The sequence below is a fragment of the Phalacrocorax carbo genome, chromosome 19 (genome assembly GCF_963921805.1).
Source record: "Phalacrocorax carbo chromosome 19, bPhaCar2.1, whole genome shotgun sequence".
Classification (NCBI taxonomy): Eukaryota; Metazoa; Chordata; class Aves; order Suliformes; family Phalacrocoracidae; genus Phalacrocorax; species Phalacrocorax carbo.
Genome location: NC_087531.1, coordinates 3,689,844 through 3,703,391, shown reverse-complemented (window position 1 = coordinate 3,703,391; position 13,548 = coordinate 3,689,844).

Below are 13,548 nucleotides of genomic sequence, written 5' to 3'. Positions count from 1 at the left end.
AAATAAACCATCTGCCCCCCACCCCCACGCCGGGCAGATGCTCAGCACAGGAAATCTCAGCTCAGCCCCGCCAAGGTGCCGGGGTGCGCCATGGGCGATGCCACCGACCTCCGGTGTCACGGCTCTGCAGCCGCTTGGGTTTCCAGAGAAGCAAAGCACGGACCCCGCAGAGCTGCCGGTGCTGTGGCAGCACGTCTCCTACCTGCCTCGGTGTCATCGGTGCACTGAGTTGTGCCCAGCGCTCAGCCTGCACTGGCAAGCAGGAATTTTCTCACGCCACTGCCGGTGATTCACCTCTTCCTGTCTCTCCTCCAGTCCCTCCTAGTCCCCGGGGCAGGGAAGGGGACAGCCACCACCAGGGCAGGGGAGACACTGGGCTGCCCGTGCTGGAAGGGGGAGTCTCCAGGGGAAGGGAACCATGGCTGTGACTCAGCACCTGAGTCACCATCACCAGGGAAACACCGAGGGGACACCGCTGAGCCCCTTGACCTATTCACACAACCCCCCAGCCCTCAGCTCCCCGCGCTGGCCAAACTCAGACTAATTAAGGCTAATTAACACTCCTCTGAATTAATTCCTCCCCAATTCTCATACATCCTCCAAGCATCGCCAACATACTGCGGCACCCCAGCATCCCATGGTACCCCAACATCCCATGGCACCCCAAGCACCCCACGACACCCCAACATCCTGCAGCTGTGATGGTCACAGGAATTCTCGTGGGTAGGGATTTTGGCCGGCAGTCTGGAAAACTGCAGTTCGGGGAGGGCTATTCTCATCTGCAGCCTCTGTACCGAGATTTATTCCCAGGCTGTGGGGTTTATTTGACCTTTCGGAAATAGAGTGAGTTGAAGAGGAGCTAATTGGCTCGCTGTAAATCCTGCAGCCACATGTGTGATGAGCAGTGCCGGTCTCTGATGGGGGGACTGTCTCCCAGCTGGCTGGAGGGGGGGGTTAAGGAGGAAGGTCAGCCCCCATTTGCGTGCACCCCACCAACCTCGTGCATGCTGAGCACGCGGGGCAGCATGAAGTGGAGCTGCGGCCCCCCAGGCCTGTCCCAGCACACCTGCCGCCTCCGGCACAGCATGGCACGAGATCCCATGCCACGCACCCCACCCGGACACCCCTGGTCCCCTGAGCCCTGCTGGGGCCCAGGCAGGGGTTTTGGGGAGCAGTGCCTTCACAGTAGCTCCCATCCTCACTGGCAGAGCCCCTGGATGAGGGCTCTGACAGGGTCCCCTCCCCAGGACAGGGGCCCCACCCCCCACCCACAAGGTGATGTACCCCCAGCAGCACCCTGCCCTCCTTTCCTCCCAGCGGGGAGGGCGCCTTGTGGGGGGAGGAGGACACAGGGCTGGTTCCCAGAGGGACCTGGTGCACAGCAGGCCCAAGGGGACAGGGACACTGGCTGTCCCACCACACCCAGGGGGGTCCTGGCATGGGGCATGGCTGCTCAGGGGGTCAGGCACCATGGCTTGGGGGTCCTCTCCTCCCCGTGTGGAACCAGCCATCAGCATAATTTTTTGGGGAACATCCCCTGCACCCAGCCCCAAGTGCGCCCACCCACAGCCCTCCCTGGGGGCTGGGGGGGGTGCCAGGCAGGGCACCCAGCTCTGGTCCTGCCAACAAACCCCCACCCCCCCGCACCCACTTCCAGCCCTGCCCTGAGCAGCGACCTTAACCCCAGCTAATTGCCTCACTCCTAATTAGCCAGCCGCTGCTCGCCGCCTGCCTGCACCTGCAGGAAGGGCCTGCCTTAAGGGCCCAGCAGCCCTCTTAATGGGATGAACTGGGCAAACTGGGAATCGTACAGCATCGTCCCAGGCTGACCCAATTCTCTCCCCTTGGCCAGGCACCCGCAGCACTCAGCGCTGTGTGCTGGTGCAGGGATGCTCCGGGCACGGGGGCACCCAAGGGTTGGGCTGTGCCGCAACGGAGGCTGGGAAGATAAAAAAAAGCTGGACTAGGAATAGGAGAGAGACAGCTAGAAGGGGGAGACAATTCCCAACAAGTTGTTCTCTTAATTCTGCCTTATCCCAGCCCAGAGCTCCTGGTGTTTTCCTGCGCCTGGATCCAGGAGCAGCAGCTGGCTGCCGGAATAGGGAGCGGGGTGGGGGGGTGTCAGCCCTGTGCCCGTGGAGTGGGTGCTGCTCCGGAGGGATGGCTTCCATCTGCCCTTGGAACCGCCTGGCCCTCTGGAGGGTGGGGACCCTGTGGGTGCTGCTGGTGTGGGCCAGGGGTTGGTGTCTAGGTGGGGAGGGTGCAAGGCAGCACAGGCACCCATGGGTGCTGCACGTGGAGCGAGTCGGTGCTGAGGGTGTCGTGGCTGGGAAGGTGGGGAAACTGAGGCACGCGGGGGGATGCGGTGACAGCAGCACGGTAATGGGGGGAGACTGGGGCAGGGCTGAGCGCACACGTGTGTGCATGGCTGTGCTTCTGCGTGCATGTATGCATGGGTGTGTAAATGTCATACGTGCATGTCTGCCTGCTTCCATGTGCGCACACATGCATGCGTGCGTGTGTGCCTATGTGTGTGCACACCTCCACGTGCACGCCGGCGTGTGCATTCGCACACATGCACGTGTGTACATGTGCGAGCGGATGTGTGCACACGTGTGCACACCCTGCAGCGCAGGGAACGCGTCTCCCTGGGCTTTCCAGCTGCAGCCGAGGCTGCTGGGGCAGGCGCCCGGTGCTGGCTCGCTGCCCCCAGGCTCTGCAGCGCTGGGTGCCGGCGGTGAGGCCGTGCTGGCAGCCCCGGCGGGCAGGCTGCCCGCACACAGGCCTGCCTTTCAGGCACCCCGCGCTGTGCCAACGCCGCCCACCTGGGCCGGGAGCTGAGCACTGCACCACAGAGCCGCCTTTGTGCCGCTGGGCGGGCGTGCATGGATACATGCATGCATGTGCGTGTGTGTGTGTGCGCACGCATGTCCCTGCATTCGCTGGGCTGGGACCATTGCAGTCGCCCCCCAAACCTCCCCAGCTGGCAACGGCCCCCTCAAAAGTACACCACTGGGTCCCCAGCACCTGCCACCGGCCGTGGCTGTGCCTGGCCCTTCCCCAGCATGCCGTGGCGCTCGGGGGAGGAAGAGTGGTAATTAAGTTAATTTGCACATGCAAATCATCCTCAGTTTGAATCTGTTAATTTTATAATTTGATGTTTAATGTATATATCTGCTGTGTTTTCCCAGCCAGAAACCCAACATTTTCTGGGTGCTAATGAAGGGGGCTGTACTCCAGGGGCAGGGGAGAAGGACCCCACGGTTGCACAGATGCTGATGATGCACCAGAGATTAATCGCCACAGTAATGACTGCACCCTGTGATGTGGGTGCCCGGCAGGGCCAGGAGAAGGGGCTCACCCAGCACCCAGGCGGGCTCAGCCTTCTCCCCGCAGCCCTCGCCCGCCCCGCGTGGCAGCGGCCGGGGCCGTGCCGCAAACCAGCAATTTGAGTTGGGTTTAAAATATCTACAAATCACTACCTGTCGGCAAGGCTGATGCTGTCAGGGAGAAGGTGAAGAGTTGCTGGGCACAGCTGCTCCTGGTGTGAGGAGGGGAGATGCTGTGTACTCATGGGGCAGCCCCAAAAATGACTGAATTTGCCCCGTTCTGGAGGCAGCACAGGTCCTTTCCATCCCTTCTGCCAAGGAGGTGTTTTGGGATGTGGGTGGTGGTGAGCTGAGACCTGGCAACTCATGTCACCCAGCTGCCGGCCTCTAAGGGACAGAGGGGCGCGCCGGTCTTCGCGCTGCAGGGCCACCCATGGCATTCACAGAAGCACCCGGCTCCCTGGGGAGCCCAGCACCCGCTGTCAGCACCTTGAACTGCAGGGCCCATGGAGTACACGGCGTCCTCACCCTGTCCCATCCCACCCCTGAGAGCTCTGCCGGCTCATCCCCAACCCTGAAAGTCCTGCCTAAAGAAAGGGGAATGCAAAAACTGGGGCTGTGTAGGCTGTGCCGAGGCTGAGCATCACCCCGGGGCCAAACATCACCCCAAGACCGAGCACTGCCCCGTGCCACAGCAGCCGCGGGCTGGCAGAGGCCGACAAGCCGCATCCCTGTTTATCTGCGGTGCTGGCTGAGATTTTGCATATGCCAGATTTGCAGGTTCCCTTTGAAGCTCCGGCTGCTGCCAGCCCGTTTCTGCCTCGGCGGAGATGAAGCGGTTCCCCACAGCCACCGAGCTTGGGAAGGATGCTGCCACCCGCCTACCTGGGGCTGGATTGGGCCAGGTGATCACTGGATCCCCAACAAGGCAGGGAGCAGCCCTTGGGGAGCAGGGGAGGGTGACGCCACCTTTCTAATGAAAACTAATTGCAATTAATCCCATCTCATTGTTTACTCGGGGCTGATTTAAGCACATTTCGGGCTAGACTGAGCAGTTGAACATTTCTAATGTATTTTTCTTTCTGCTTTAATGAACTCGTTCCTGCCACTCTGCTGCCATCTCCCTGCTCCGGGAGAGGAGTGGTAACTTCATCAAGTTCATTTGGAACGAGAAAAATCCTTTGTGGCTGCTCCAGGGGTGGCCAGGAAGGAGCTGAGCCCCCCTCGCCCTGTGGGGACCTGGCTTGGCCCGGTGCTGGCCAGGACAGCCCCTTGTCCCCATGAGCATCACCGAGCCATGGCCATGGCCATCACTGGGCTCTCCTGTCCAGCTGTTCCCCAAAGCCAAATCCAGCTGTTCCCATAGCCAGCCCTGCACAGCCCCTCTGGCTGCCCTCCCCATGATCCCAGGGCTCTCCATCCAGCTGTTCTCACTGTTACCCAGGGCTCCCCCACCTACATGTGCTCTTGTGAGCCCAGTCTCTCCCAATCCAGTTGTTCTCCCTGCAGTCCACAGGCCCTTCCTCCCAGCCATCCCCACACCCCAGCCTGTCCCCACGTCCCCCCTGGTCCCCCCTCAGCCTCCCACTGAGCCAGGGCTATTTTTAACCTCCCCTTCAGCTCTTTCCTGCTCCACGCAGAGCCAGTGACTTTCACAACCTCCTTTTTCCAACCTGGAGACTTTCTGTTCTCCTCCCTCCCTCCCTCCCTCCCTCCTTCCCTTCCTCCCTCCCTCCAGCAATGAAGTGATGCCGGGGGGGCCCAAGGAGGTGCCCATCTCCTCGGGTCCCTGCTGAGGGGCTTTGCCACACTCACCTTCTCAGAAGAGCCATCTCCCATCCTCGTGCCCCCCCAGCCTCTCCCCTTTCTCCCCACCAGGACAAAATTCTTCAGGTTTCCATATCCTGCTGAGGAAGAGGAGCAGAATTAAGGCTTTCAGGGTGGGCGGGGGGGGGTTGCCTACTGGGCTGACAGCGCGGTGATGGGGGGGCAAAGGAGCATCCCTCCAACACCATCCCTCTGCTCCTTTCCCCACGTCCCCCACCTTGGCTCCCACCCCATGCCTCAGTTTCCCCAGCAGCCCAGTGCACCGTGACCAAGGGACCCCCCCAAACCCCACCACCGGCACCAGCACCCCCCAGCCGGGCTGTCCCCATGGCAGGCAGCCGGTGCGGATGCCACCAGCCCCCCGCTGCATATGGATGCCCTTTGGCAGGGCAGCTCTTGCCAGGGAAGAGCCGGCCCCGGCAGTGATTGTGATTTTCCCCTCAAGTGTGGCTAACGCTGGTGCTCGCTGGGTGGCACAGCCAAAGCCAAAGCATTTTTCGCTCCCCCTGGGGTAGCTCAGGCAACACCCACTGCAGAGACAACACTGGGAGGGGGATCGCCTCCTACACCAGGGAGAGAAAAGAAATCACAAGAATTTCACCCAAAATAATGGCACCAAATCAGAGCAGGCTGCTGCTGAACCCATCCTGCAATTTATTTGGGTTTTTTTTCCCCCTCCATCAGCTATTTTCCACCTTTCAGCCCAATCCTGAAGCTCTGATCTCCCCTCCCTGAGAGGATAAAACCCTGGGAGCGGGGAGCGGGGGACATGCACAGGGCTCTGTTCCTTGAATTCACTAAATTCAAGGACAATCAGAGTCGAAGAAGCTGCCTTTTTAAATTATTATTTATTTATGCTATTATTACAGTGAGTTAGTAGAAAAAGATGCTCTCCCAGCTTTGAAGTAGAGCAAACAAACTGCCCTAAATGGTTAAAAAAACCCCAATTAAATGGTAAAAGTCCTGCCCTTCCTCCCCGCCTAAGGACTGAAGTTAAGGTCAGCTCTTTCCTTTCCTTAATCTGTGATTTTGTACCTTAATAGCAATTTTCCCTTGGCTGCCAACTGGTTGGTAAACGGCCTCTTTTGTCTTTAGCCCTTCCTTTCCTTTCAGTAAAACGGAATCCTATTTTTTTTTCGGTGTGTTATCTATATGCCAGGGGTGCGGTACCCAATGCCACGAGTTGGGGTGATGCTCTGGTACCTGCTGCATCCCAGCGGGGCGGATGAACCCACACCGGGTGCTCTCGGAGCAGAGGGGCCAGTTGCTTTGGGCATCAGCCTGTGGCTTGTTTAACGTCCCCGTCTGTCACCGCGAGTGCCCGGGACGCAGTCCAGCGAGTGGTTTGCGACGGTGAGTGCCAAGCCAGCACGCTGCGGGTGCCTGGCAGGCACGGAGAGGTTTTGTCGGCGTTTCCCATGGCCAAGCATCACGTTGTTGCGTGTCCCCAGCCCTGGCACGCTTTGTCCCCAAAGGGGTGCCTGTGCCAGAGGGGGTCCAGCACCTCTGTGGGTGCATCGCACCAAGAATGCTCCCCCAGCTTTGGCTTCCAGCCCCTGAAGCCAGATCCTGCATTCCCCTGCCCACGGAAGCCTTCGGCCTCGCTGCTGCCCAAGGCTTTGCTCCGATCGATTCTCCAGCCTCTCTTAACACCTCGCAGGGATCGATGGACAAGGCGGGGAATTGCCTGCACCAGAGGGGCATGGCTAATCCCTCTGGCAGGGCTCTGCTTGCAGCCGCTCGCCTTAACCCTGCCCGTGCCGTGGTGGTCACCAGGCTCTCTGGCAGCGTCACCCACCTGGTGCCCATCACCATGGCTTCTGGGCACCACTGCAGTGCTGCATCCCCAGGGCTCTGCCTGTTTCAGCCACCTCCTCCAATCTCTGCCTCTCCTCCAACTGCAAAGAGCTCCCTGAGGTCACAACAGCTGAGAAAACACCAAAATTCACCAAAATCTCCCCAAAATTGGAGCCTGCTGGTGGCACCAGGGCTGTTTCCCCAGCTGCAGGGACACCGGTGCCTGTCGCTGACCTTCCCCTGCCAGATCCCCTGCCAGACCCCACGTCCCATTCCACGGAGCAATTTAATCACTAAAAGGCAATTTGGCACCTTAAAATCATGCTCTGCAAATGGGTGCTGGGGTGGCAATGCTCCCATGGGGCTCCTGGGTGGGTGCACGTCCCCGGTGGGGTCTGTGGGGCTGGGAGAGGGCTCCCAAGCCACGAGGATGGTGCTATGCTGCGTTGCCCACGTGGCTGGAGCACCAGAGCATCCTTAAACGGGAGCAGGAACCAGCTCAGCCAGTGCCAGAGACCTGCTGAGCCCTGTCACAGCTCAGCACATGCATGAGTTCATCAAAAGTGGGATCCAGGTCCCCAAGGGGTGGCACGGCTGGGGATGGTGGGGACCACAACAGCCCGGCAAGGAGCTGGATCCTGTCCTGGGAAGTCGGCTTTCGAGGAAAAGCGGTGCAGGGAGAGGGAAGAGGAGGCTGGAAAGGCTCCAAGATCAGCAGCGCTGATATGAAACTATAAATTATCCTCCTGGCTGAGCCGGCTGCGGGGAAACGCAGCCCCTCCAAAAAGCTGGGGAAGTGGCACAGCCGGCACAGACCCCGTCCTCGCCTCTGTCTCCCTCAGCTGCGGCTAAATGGAGGTGAGCCGGCTGCCATCGTTAGAGGAAGCTGCAATTTCTCATCAATCCAAAGCGAATAATTAACGGGTGCCGGTGACCGGGGCTGCTCCCTGCATCCATCACGGCACGTGGCCCCGGGGCCGGCAGGGTTGGTGCCAGCTGTAAATCACCTGCATGGAGGCTCTGTGCCAAGGCATGCTGGCCAGTACCCCCATCACCGCCCCCTCCCCCCCAGCTTAAGCTGGTCCCTTGGCAGAGCAGAAACCCCCCAAATTTTGTAGGGGGCTGGGGAGCATCCACGGTGGGACAGGCAGCGCTGGGATGGCTCCAGTTCCCTTCATCCCCCTCTGGTGAGCATTAACCAGCGCTGCTTCCCGGCATCCCTGCAATCTAATTACACCCAAGATGAAGCAGGGAATGATACCTTGCCTTTAATTAATATCTCGGCATGGCTGAGACCATGATGCTGGGTGCTGGCAGTTCAGGGTGCCCAGGTTTTGGGGTGCAGACCCCCTGCACCCCACAGACACCCTTGGAGCCTGAACGGAAGACAGGAGCTAAAAAATGACATTTAAATAATAAATCCCAGCTATTAAGGGGAGGCCGTACCTGGGAGAGCCGGCAAGCGCCGGCGGCCAGCCGGGTAATTAGACCGTGGCTGAAATGATAAAAAGATATTTGCAGGCTTTGAGGCCGAGGCTTTGAAGCTGTAAATCCTGTGAAGGCAGCATCCCCACACGCACCCGCCGGGAGATATTTACCCAGGACTTGCTTTCCGCCATCCACACCGTGCCCAGAGCCTAGAAAGAAAAGCCTCCTCTGGGGAGATGCTGAGCCCAGAGGGATGCTCCTGGGTTTGGGGTGCGTGTGGGGCTGCATACCCTGAATTCTGCATATCTTGCTCTGGGGAAAGGCAGCCCCAGCGCTGGGAACACACCACGTACCGCGATGTCACGGCGGTTCAGCCGGAGGTTAATCCAGTGCCGCGAGCCTGTGCCGGAGAGGGCCGGAGCCTCATCCTGCAGGGAGCCAGAGGGAATCAATGAGTGTCCGTGCTTCTGGGATTAAGTAAAAGGCCCCAGTTCAAACCAGGGGATGGATGAGTTCAGCAAGAGGGAAAAGCGCTGCTGGGGAAGGGTTGGTGTTGCAGGGGTTTCCCTTGGACTGGCTGGGGTTGCTCCTCCAGCATGTGGAAGGTCTCGACTTAAAACACCCCCGCACTGTGTTTGCATGTGCACACACCCACGTACACACAGACACCCCTGCATGCACTGGTGCATGCACACACTCCTGCACCATCACACCCGTGCACACTCACACCCCTGCACACTCACACCCCTGCACACTCACACCCACCCATGCACCCACACCCCACATGCTCCCCAGCGCCCCACGATGAGCAGCAGCGAGAGCAGTGCAGCTTCCCTGGCCGTGGGTCCCACAGCTGGACACACAGACAAGCTCCTGGGGGGCCGACACACCACCCCACACCTCCATGGCCGTGGAGCTGCCGCCGCAGCACTCACCAAGGCCAAGGCTGCGTGGGGATGGAGCCCATCCCCATGATCTGCCAAACAGGCACCTTTTGGTCCTTAAACACCAGCCCGGCTGCGGCCCTTCACCCAAAGGCATGCAACCAGGTCTGCGGCGGAGCCAGGAGCATCCTGGGATGCGGGTGCTGGCAGGCGCCTGTCCTCGGAGAGGGCATCCATATGGGAAGACCCTTGGATTTGGCCTCTATCCCCGCCATAAACCCATGGCATGGGGTCTCAGACCGGCAGTGCCGGGGGGTGCCGTAAGGGACATAGGTGGGATCCGTACAGCCGGGCCGGAGAGCCAGACCCCAGCGGTAATGCAGCAGCAGCTCAGCACAGGGGTAATTAGCAGCTTGTGATTCCAGATCCTCATTAGGGGCTGGCACCCCCCGCTGTTGCGCTCTGTGCAATTAGTCGCTAAGTAACATGCGGATATTTATACCCCAGTGAGGAACCGGGCCGGCACGCTGCCGGCATCGCCGGGATGCTCCAGCTGGGGCCCAGCCAGCATGGGGACAATGACATGTTGGGACAAGCAACTGGTCCTTGTGGGTCAAGGAGCTGAGATCAGGGTCCGAGGGGCACCCTGGGGTGCTGAGCAGTTGGGGCAGCACCCTAGGGTGGGCACCCAAAGGGACACATGTGACATCATCACCCCGGGGAAGCCACAGCCCCGGCACCACCATGGGGGACAGGCTGCTCTGAGAGACATTTCTATAGGGAAGATGTTTTATCTTCCCTCTCACTCCACCCTAATTAATTGTTTTAATTAAGGAAATGCCACTTCCACTCCTGACTGCCATTTGCCTGCAGAAACGTTGCTAATTACGGTGAGGTAAATGCGCTGTGGCTTGTTAAACCTGTTCGCAGGCAGCTGGGAGGGGGGTTGTGTGCGGGGGGGGGGGAGGCTAAAAATATATGGGAAAAGGGAAAATAGATGAGCTCCAAGATGCAAATCACCGTCCAGGGAGTGGAGGGAGTTTGGGGGTCCCCTGCAAGGGGAAGTGGTGGCCGTGGTCTGGGGATGTGTCTGGAGGTGGAGGTTTGGTACCTCCATCCATCACCTCTGCCCGGCAGCACTAACAAAGCCTCCTTCGTTACCGTGTCACCCAGACCGAGCCTGGCTTGCGAATGGAGATTTAACCCCCAAATTTGCGGATGTATGGAGCCGTCACCAACACCTCCTTCACCAGCTTTGTCATCAGCAGCCAGGAGCTTGCGCTGCTTTCTGCTTTTTAACAGGTTTCATGAATTTTAATGGGCAGTTGCTGCCAGGTTTCTCCTTTCCTTCCCATTGCTTTCCCTCCTCTGCAGACCTTTGGGTGCCCCTTCTCCTCCCCAGGGCACCTCTGGGCTCACAGCCAGCCCTTGGCATCCTCCGAGCCCCCTCAGACCTTCCCCAGCATCCCCCCCGCTGCCTCTGCAAGGGAGATCTTGCCCCAAAGGCACAATCATCGGCACGGGGTATTCGCTGCGGCACTGCCGGCACAACGATGCTGCTGCTCTGGCCAGTGGCTTTGGGCACCTCGGTGGCTTTTCCTGGAATTCAATGGATGTAAAGGCTCCGGAGACACCACTTCAGAAACATCCATCTTTATTAGCAGCTGTTTAACACCTCCCCGAGGGACCATAACGAAGGGAAGCAACTTAATCACCGTCATGCAGCAAAGTGTGGGCGAGCACGTCTCTCCAGGCCGCCCAGCCACGGCCGTTCCCACCACCTGTGCTGCCACTTCCCTGTGGCTGCCGTGTCCTCAGGTGCTCCCACCTGGTGACAATGTCCCTCTTGGTCCCACCCTGCTCTGTGACAACGGCCCTTCTGGTGCTCGGATGATGTCTCTGCTGACCCCATGTGACAGCATCCCTCCTGGTCCTGAAGCCTTGTCCCTAATGGGCTTTAGAGGTTCTCCTGGTCCCTCCTGGCCCTGCAATGACGTCCCTCCTGGTTCTCCAGTGATGTCCCTCCTGGTCCTTCCAGCCCACTCATGATCCCTCCTGGCCCATGGAACAACATTTCTCCTGGTCTTGCAACCACAGCCCTCCTGGTTCTCCAGCGATGTCCATCCTGGTCCCACGCAACAATGTCTCTCCTGCCCCTGAGCAATGAAGGCCCCTGGTCCTCCTGGCCCACTGATGATGGTCCCTCCTGGTCCCCTCTGGTCCCTCTTGGTCCCATGCAATAACATCCCTTCTTGTCCCACAATGATGTCCCTCCTGGTCTCTCCTGATCCCTCCTGGTCCTGCAACCACATCCCTTCTGGTCCCTCCTGATCCCTCCTGGCCCCATGCTGCTCCCGGGCAGGGGATGCCCCAGGCAAATGTCCCTCGCAGCCCATCCCCAGAGCCCACAGCTGGGCCTCCACTGACATTTCTCAGGAAGAGAGGCTGAATCCTGACCTTTTCCCCAAGGGATTTGGGGTGCGGGGCCAGAGTGTTGCAAAGCAAAGCAGTTTGGGCCTGCAAGGGAAGGGCCATGGGGTCGCAGGTCCCCAGACCACCTGCCCAGGGATGGGGACACTGGGGGTGTCTTGTCAGCAGGGATGGTGGCACCCCCTGAGCACCCACCGCGGTCCTGCAGCAGGGTGATAACATGGGGGTGCGGATCCGGCCCCATGGGCTGTCAAACCCTGACACCGCTCGCTGAGGCTCCATCCTGGCTCCCATCGGCGTTCCAGGCGGCTGTGCTCCCACCCCACAGCACTGTGGTTGCTGAAGTGATTGAAATAACATTTTCTGGCAAAGATTTGCTTTGTTTTTTTTTAAAATGCTGCTTAGAAATAGCTTGGCACTGTCAGTCCCTCCCCTGCCACTGCCAAATCCCCAGAGATTTTGGAGCTGATCCCATCTGGCTCTGAAATTCCTCTTTTTCGGCGGGAAATTTCCTGGCTCCATCCCCACCCCCACCAAGAGCCAGTGATGGATTTGGGTGAGTTTTGGGAGGGATGGGAACAAGCCTGGGCTGCTGTTGGCTCCGCTTTGTTCCCTGAGCTGGGAAAAAAACTGTTCCAGGAAGGGTGCGTAGGAGCGGGGAAGGAGCAGGAGAAGCTGGATCAATCCTCCCTGGAGCTTCTGCCGCAATGCCAAGCCAGGTATTGCTGTCCTGGCACAGTGGGGGGAGCGTGGTCCCACTGATAAGTGTCCATCCTCCCACCCGTGGTCATTGAACTGCCCTGTCTGTGCGCAGGGAGGTGGTGGTTGTCACCATGGGGAGGTGGTGGTTGTGGCCATGGGGTTTGCCTCAAGTGCTTGGGTCTGCAACCAGCCGATCTGTCCCTGAGAGGGCAGGATCATTGCCCCATCTCCTGTTTCGCAGTCTCCATAGGTGAGGCAGAGTGAAAATGGACCAAAAGGGGAAAAATGGGAGGTGCAGCAAAGGGGAGCTGCTTGCTCACGGTCCCTTTGCCAGAGGATGCAGGTATTCCCTGTGATCCCCATTGGCCCTCCCCAGGGAGGATCTCCATCGCCCCCAGCCCTGCCTTCATCCCCCAGCCCTCATCTTCATCACTCTCAGCCCTGCCTTCATTGCCCAGTCTTCATCTTCATCATCCCCAACCCTTCCTTCATCCCCACTGCAGCATCCCCACACCCAGATGGTGTGGCTGCCACCAGCGCCCGCATCCCTGCGAGGCGAAGGAGATGGAGAGGAGCGCAGGGAACCGGCTTGCTGAAGATCAAGAGGAAAATGATCAAAGGAGGGATGTGGGTGAGCGCTGGCAACCCCGTCACCCTGGAGACGGGAAGCAAATATTTGGGCTAATAGCGCTCTCGGGGAGTGGGGCCGGGCGCTTCCCATTGTCAGGTGACAATAGCGATGGGTAGCCACCCCGCTGATCCGCTGCAGGCCTGGCTTAATTAGACATCGCTGGTGCAGGGGGGAATCTGGGGTATCGGCAGGTTTGTTAAGTGGATTGGCCATCAGCCAGTGCTGGGTGCTCGGCCGGAGAGATGCTTGGCTGGAGGGATGCTCGGCTGGAGGGATGCTCGGCCGGAGGGATGCTGAAGTCAGCAGGGAGGGTGATGGGGCCACGGGGGGTGATGCTCTCCCGTGGGGGCACCGTGCCACAAGGCCAGCAGCACTGGGGGTACCACCAGCCTGGATCTGTCACCTCCCCCAGCATGCTGCTGTCTGTCACATCCCCAAGCTCAGCTTTTCTGCACCGACAGATCTCCCAGCTGCGGGGAGCTCTCCTCCAGCCTTCCTCCCTCAAGTCACAGCCTCCCCT